Raw genomic sequence first — 7,821 nt, 5'->3', positions numbered from 1 at the left:
GGGAGCATGGGAAGAGGGGTATAAAGGGACTAAATGGTAATGAAAAGAATACAATAAAAAAAAGAAAATGCAAAGAAAAAGAAAAGAAAAATTTTGGATGGTATCTACATTTTTGAAAAAGAAACAGTCCAGCAGGCTGATGAGTAAGATCTAAGTTGTCTAGCTACAGCAACAGCAAGATGCCTATGATTCCTCAGGGCAATATTTTAAAGATTTAATAAAAGCCATGTATTGATTTGGGGGGGCGGGGTGGACTTTGTGCTTCTCTGTATCCCAGATTTTCTACAATGAATATAGAAGTATTTTTTAAGTTATAAAAATAAATAGCCAAAATAAAAAAGGAGGAGCTTCCAGTTTGCAGCTGTTAAAATCCTGAAAACACTATTTACTGGATTTAAAAATGTCATTGTGGTGCTCGCTTCGGCAGCACAGATACTAAAATTGTAACGATACAGAGAAGATTAGCATGGCCCCTGTGCAAGGATGACACGCAAATTTGTGAAGCGTTCCATATTTTGGGGGTGCTGGGCGGAGGGGAGCAAAGGGGAAAAAATTGGAACTATTCTAACAATATAATCAATAAAATATACTTTTAAAAATGTCATTATGTCTTTAAATATGCAGTTTCCACAGTAAATGTATTTATCATGAGATGCTAATTTCATGACCTAGAACAGTATTATTAGCCAACCTCAACAAGGACCAGCTCAATGGGGAGAGTCACATCTGAGGTTTCTCTGCAGCTCTCCCTTCTTGGCGAACTCCCTACTGTTATACAGACTCTAATGATCTAATAGAAGACATTTTTATCATTATCATTAGTTTATAGAAATTTCTTGGTTTCTTCTTTGATGTCATTGTTAATCCATTCATTATTTAATAGCATGTTATTCAATCTCCATGAGTTTGGGTGTCTTTGATTGTTTTCTCTGAGGTTGATTTTTAGTTTCAGAGAAGGAAAACTCTGACTCCAAAAAACCTCCACTGCCTTGCGGCATACCTCTTCTGGGGAAAGGCTAAGGGAGTAAACCCCGACAGAAAATCCGGAGCCGGAGTCCCTAAGGCGGTTTGACGTTGTAGTCAACACCGGCAACTCCTGCGGCGCACCTGAAGCCAAGCTGTATCGACTCCGTCTTTCCCTTGGACCCTTCAGCTGCGAAGAGAGGGGGGGTCTGCTGCATGGGCAACAGCAGACCCTCCATATCACCCTGCCCAGGCTCTGTAGCTTCAGCTTCACTGGAGAGGACACTCCAGCGTCATTGCAAGATGTCGATTCAACACGGGAGGAGACAGATGCCGTGTCACTCCCGAGTCGGACTGCACAGCCATTCTCGGCGGTGCAGATAGACTCTTAAGAAGCTACACCATCGTCTCTCGAGACGGACGGCTGCCGACGAGATACCCCTATTTCACACCATACACAAAAAATAACTCACAATGAATCAGGAACCCAAAGAAAAGAGTCAAACTATAAAATGTTTAGAAGACATTGGGGAAAAAGCTTTAAGACCTTGGGTTAGGCAAAGATTTCTCAAATATGACAGCAAAAGCATTATCTGTAAGTTAATATCCGAGAAAAGATTGATAAACTAGACCATCAAAATTCAAATTTTTTGTGCTTCAAAAGATACCATTGAACTTAAGTTCAATAAAAAATTTTTTTAAGAGACCATTAAGAAAATAAAACACAAGCAACAGAGTCCTGGCTGGTGTGGTTCAGTTGGTTGGGCATCGTCCCACAAACCAAAAGGTCACCAGTCCTGGCACATGCTGAGTTGCAAGTTTGGTCCCCATTCAGGGCACATACAGGAGGCAGCCAATCAATGTTTCCCTCCCTCTCCTTCTTTCTCCCTTCGCCTCTCTCTAAAATCAAAAAAATAAAAATAAAAATAAATTTAAAAAGAGAAACACAAGTGACAGACAAGGAGAAAATATGGGCAAAATGTGTGTATAATAAAGAATTTCTCTGCTGGCCGGTGTAGTTCACTGAATTGAGCACTGGCCTGCGAACCAGAAAGTCACTGGTTCAATTCCTGGTCAGGGCACATGTCTGGGTTTTGGGGCCAGGTCCCCAACTTGGGGGATGCAAGAGGCAACCAATCACACATTGATGTTTTTCTCTCTCTCTCTCTCTCTTTTTCCCTTCCTTGTCCTCTCTCTAAAAAATAAAAATAAAATAAAAAAATAATTTATATCCAAAGTATACAAAGAACTCTTTAAACTCAATAATAAGACAAAAGAGCTCAACAAACATTTCACCAAGGTATGGCAAATAAGCACATGAAAAGATGCCTAACATCATTAGTCATTAGTGAAATGAAAATTAAAATCACAGGAGATGCCATTTTACACCACTAGAATGGTTGTTAAAAAAAAAAAAAACCCTCCAGACATTAACAAAGATTGGTAAGAATTGGAAAAACAGGAAGTCTCATACGTTGCTGGTAGAAATCTAAAATTGTATAGCCACTTTGGAAAACAAAGTGCTGGTTTTGTAAAGAGTTAAACATAAATTTGTCAAAAGACCAAACAATTTTGTAACAGAACCCCTGGGCTGCTCCGATTGAAACAGAACCCACGGGCTGTTTAGTTAGGGGTCCGATTGCCCGCCGCTGCCAGAATTATAACTCTCAGTACCAGAGTTTGGTGAAAAGAAAAAGAATAGTTTATTTACACATAGTCCTGCCTCCCACTCCCAGACCTGGCCAGTCCTAGGAAAGTCAGAAACACCATTTCCCTACTTCCTAGACACAGTTCAGCTTTACCAGTAGCTGCCAATCACTCAGTTCTGATTGGGGAGGTCCTTTCTGTGCTGTGGTGCCCTCCAGCTCTCAATGCAGAACCTCCTGGGTTCTCAGCCTCCTTGTAAACTGCCTTCTTCCTGCAAACCGCATGGATCTCCTCTCCTCCTCAAAGCAGCTTGGCAAGAGCCTCTTCTTAAAGCAGCCTGGAGACCCCAGCCCCTCCAAGCCACATGGAGGGAGCCCACCACAGCGAGAGCCAGAGAGTGAGGGCCAGAGAGAGAGAGAGCCTGAGAGAGAGAGAGCCTCCTAGAGCCAGAGCCAGGCCAAAATGTCCGCAGCAGCTTCTATCTTCCTCACTGCGTCCTCTCCCTCCCTCACTGCGTCCTCTCACGCAGTGGGTGTTGCAAACCGTCCTGACCATTCACAGAACCCTACGTAGGCTCTGTCTCCTTCTTCAGTACCTGCCCACAGTCTAAGACCCCTCCCAGACCTGAGCCTTGGAAGTAAAGCGGATCTTTGCAACAACGTTTCTAGCCACTAGCTCCAGGCATGCAAGGGCACCCTGAAAGCTGCTTCCTTTTCCTTACCTCCCAGCCGCAAACTCTGGGGTTTGTTTTTGGACTCCCCTGTTTCTGTAACAATTTCACTTCTACGTATCTACCCAATAAGAGTTTTAAAATATGTCCACCAATGACATAAATATGAGTGTTCATAGCAGCATTATTAATAGCCAAAAAGTGAAAAAATTACTCAAAAGTCCATCAGCTGATAAATGAATTTAAAAGTGTTATATCCATACACTGGAATACCATTCAGTAATCAAAAGGAATAAGCTATTGTTATATGCTATTATTATATTTTTTACCAAGTATTTAGACTTTATTTTCTAAATAAAGTAAATTGCGGACTGTTTCATACTAGTACATATACTAGATCTACCTTGCTCTTTTTTAAGGCTGCATAATTTTCCAGTATGTAATTTATTTCATCCCCTACTGATAGACATTGACCTTATTGCCAATCTTTTCCCATTACAATGTTGTGCAAATAATCATGTTCATCTGTTATTTCGTTCATTGCATATTTATCTAAAGAATAAATTCTTAGAGACAGAACTGCTGAACAACTGGCATATGTGTTTTTAAAAACAACTTTATAATCTTTCCGTGCTACCCAGAGAAGGGTCCATACGGCGTTGTTCTCGGCTCCCACGTAACTTAAAGGGAAACTTTCATAATGTCTGGAGCCCTCAATGTCCTGCAAATGAAGGAGGAGGATGTCCTCAAATTCCATGCCGCAGGAACCCGCTTAGGTGGCACCAACCTTGACTTCCAAATGGAACAGTACATCTACAAAAGGAGAAGTGATGACACGATGAGGCGGGTGGTACGACAGAGCAAGTTTCAGCATGTGTTTGGACAAGCGGTGAAAAATGACCAGTGTTACGATGACATCCGGGTTTCTCGAGTGACCTGGGATAGTTCCTTTTGCACTGTCAATCCCAGATTTGTTGCCATAATTGTAGAAGCGAGTGGGGGAGATACGTTCCTTGTGCTCCCTTTGCACAAGACTGGTCCAATTGACAAATCCTGCCCTACGGTGTATGGCCACACAGGACCAGTGCTTGACATAGACTGGTGTCCACATAACGACCAGGTCATTGCCAGTGGTTCAGAGGACTGCATGGTTATCGTGTGGCAGATTCCAGAAAATGGACTCTCCCTTTCCTTGAATGAACCCGTCACTTTGAAGGCCACTCAAAGAGAGTGGGCATTGTGGCCTGGCACCCCACAGCCACAACATGCTGCTTAGCGCAGGCTGTGACAATGCCATCATCATCTGGAACGTGGGGACCGGGGAAGCCCTGATAAACTTGGACGATATGCATTCGGACATGATTTACAATGTCAGCTGGAACCGGAATGGCAGCCTGAGCTGCACAGCTGCCAAAGACAAGAAAGTGAGAGTAATCAATCCTAGGAAACAGGAGATGGTCGCTGAAAAGGAGAAAGCACACGAGGGGGCACGGCCCATGAGAGCCATCTTTCTGGCTGACGGCAACGTCTTCACCACCGGTTTCAGCCGCATGAGCGAGCGGCAGCTGGCTCTCTGGAATCCGAAAAACATGCAGGAACCAATTGCTCTTCATGAAACGGACACTAGCAATGGGGTGCTGCTGCCTTTCTATGACCCCGACACCAGTATCATTTACTTATGTGGGAAGGGTGACAGCAGTATCCACTATTTTGAGATCACGGATGAATCCCCATACGTCCACTACCTCAACACGTTCAGCAGCAAGGAGCCTCAGAGAGGGATGGTTTACATGCCCAAGAGGGGACTTGATGTTAACAAGTGTGAGATTGCCAGATTCTTCAAACTTCATGAGAGAAAGTGTAAGCCTATTATCATGACGGTTCCCAGGAAGTCGGACCTTTTCCAAGATGACCTGTACCCCGACACAGTGGGGCCCAAGACAGCGGGGCCCAAGGCAGCGCTGGAGGCCAAGGAGTGGTTTGAGGGGAAGAGTGCAGACCTGATTCTTATCTCCTTGAAGCACGGATACATTCCAGGCAAAAACACGGATCTCAAGGTGGTCAAGAAGAACATTCTCAATAGCAAGCCCACTGCAAACAAGAAGTGTGACCTGATCAATGTCCCCAAGGAAAGCTGCAGATGCAACCAGTGTGCAAAATGAAGCCAAGTTGGATGAGATTTTAAAAGAGATCAAATCTATAAAAGACACAATCTGCAATCAAGATGAGCGTATTTCCAAGTTAGAAGAGCAGATGGCGAAGATAGATGCCTGAAGGTTGACCCCCACCCCCTAAAATGGGAGCAAGAACTAGTGCTTGGTAGCTGGTTGTTGGTGTGGTCCCAGGAGGGTGAGAGAGAGGCACTGTCATTTGGAGACATTCATTTCAGATTTGCAACCAGTGATAGGCCACATTCCAGTAAGAACTCAATTTGTCTCCCAAATTTGCAGTAATGAAATGTGATTTAAAAGCTGGGCTTTTTATCAAAAAGCTTTTTTGATGTTTTAAGTGTTTATGTGACTTGTTGAACTTTTAAAAGACAAAAGTGCTACTTTTAAAATCCAAGATACTCTGAATTTTAGAAAATCAACCAATTCTGATCCAGTGTCGTGCCCAAGTACCTTTTTTTAAACAAATAGGGACCAATGCCACATTGCTTTTTATATTTCTTTTTTTAATGTTGCCAAAACCAAAAGTAGCTTTTTTTTCTTTATATTTTGCTACTTTGCAGTATTTGTGTGTGTGTGTGTGTTTTTTCCCCTAAATTTGAAAGGGACAGCACTGTGTATGTTTATAAACTAAATGAAGATAAGATATTATTTTGTATAAACATTCATCTAAGAACAATCAGCAGCAGCCACACTGTGCTGGCTCGTTTGCAGCACAAACCTGGTCATCTTAATGACTGTACACAAGGAAGACTTGAAAAATCATGTAGATTCGTATTACCACCCCTCTCATTTCATTGAGTCTTCTGATCAAAAATGTTCGTCTCGTTTCCTTTCTTTCTCTTTTCTAGAAAATTGGGTGATTGTACCAGAATGGAATTTTGCTTCTCGGTTACCCTGTGCTTCAGATGATTATAACCTAACCTAAAAAAAAAAAAACTTTATAGAGACGTAATTGACATACTGAAAGAGAGCAGCCAGAAGCCCCAAAATTTGGGGGATGGGATTCAGTGGAGCACAAACATTTTCCTAAAAAATACCTAGTTTCTTAACATGTAAATAGCTATGGCCGTTCCACACACCAAGGAGATGGGAGAGGCTTTGACCATAGAATGGTGACAAAAAGCTTACAGGGCCTGCGCAAAATTCTACAAGTGGCCACATCACCATACCCACTACAACACAGGCTGTGGTCAGGGTTTAAAAATAAGAAGCAGCCATTAAGCAAGAGAGAGAGCCATACGGTTTGAAAGAGAGCAGAACCCCCCACCAGTCGGTCATAAGAAGGTCGGGTGAGTAAGAAGGTGCCCCGTGATTCTGGATTAAGAGCTGAAAAACCATGACACAGGAGAAACCTCCCCAGTCAGGCACGGATGAGTGGGAGCTGCTAGTAAAGCTGGACTGTGTCTGGGAAATACGAAGACATGGACTTCTATTTTCCTAGAGGGAAATGGTACCTCTGACTTTTCTGTTCTGAAACTAGCTTGGCTTGGCAGGGGGAGGCAGGACTATGTGGTTTGGGGTGTTTTAAAGCGAATGGGATTTAACGGCAGAAATCTGCCATTAATCTAAATCTGTATAAGCTCTAAATAAACAATTCCTTTCCTTTTCACCAAACTCTGGTATTGGGAGTTATGCTTTTTGGCGGCGGGCAATTGAGCCCCTCATTACTGAACAGCCCGTGGGTTCTATTTCAATACCAGTAAAATTCACCCAGTCTAAGGTACATTTCAATGATTTGTTATAAATGTATTGAGCTGTGCAATCATTATCACAATCTATTTTTAGAATATTTTCATCAAGCCAAGTAAGATCCTTCGTGGTCATTTGCAGCTAATTCTTATTTCCACCCCCTGCTCCAGGCCACCACTCATCTACTTCCTATCTCTACAGATTTGCCTTTCCTAGTCATTTCATATACATGGAATTATACAATATGTGATCTTTTGTGTCTGGTTTCTTTCATTTAGCTTCATGTTTTTAAGGTTCCTCTCTCTCACATTAATGTTTCTCTCTCCCTTCCTCTCTCACTCTCTAAAATCAATTAAAAAAAAAATACCCTGAGGCAAGGATTAAAATAAATAAATAGATAGATAGAGAGACTACATATCCATTTGCTCATATACACATAGGACATCTTTGGAAGACACAAAAGAAATGGGTGTTTCTTAAAAGGAATTGGGTGGCCAGCAGACAAGATTAGGAGGAAAATATTTTCACTCTGTCACTTCTCATACTTGTTTTTAAAAGATTTTATTTATTTATTTTTAGAGAGAGGAAAAGAGGGGGAGAAAGAGAGGGGGAGAAACATTGATGTGAGAGAGCAACATCGATGGGGACTGAACCCACAACCCAAGCATATGTCCTGACTGG

General features: G+C 42.3%; 1 non-coding gene and 1 pseudogene across 1 annotated transcript; both read left to right on the top strand.

Moving 5' to 3' along the window:
- The first annotated feature begins 411 nt into the window (after window positions 1–411).
- Window positions 412–518, top strand: LOC150003457 (U6 spliceosomal RNA). Its single transcript, XR_016512923.1, has one exon. It is a non-coding gene; the product is annotated as a U6 spliceosomal RNA (small nuclear RNA).
- A 3,600-nt stretch (window positions 519–4,118) lies between these two features.
- Window positions 4,119–5,610, top strand: LOC150003456 (coronin-1C pseudogene; annotated as a pseudogene).
- Window positions 5,611–7,821: the final 2,211 nt, after the last annotated feature.

Source organism: Furipterus horrens, unplaced genomic scaffold, assembly GCF_987537825.1.
Source record: "Furipterus horrens unplaced genomic scaffold, mFurHor1.1.pri manual_scaffold_8, whole genome shotgun sequence".
In the NCBI taxonomy this organism is placed as follows: domain Eukaryota; kingdom Metazoa; phylum Chordata; class Mammalia; order Chiroptera; family Furipteridae; genus Furipterus; species Furipterus horrens.
This window is presented reverse-complemented; position numbering and strand designations above follow the sequence as displayed.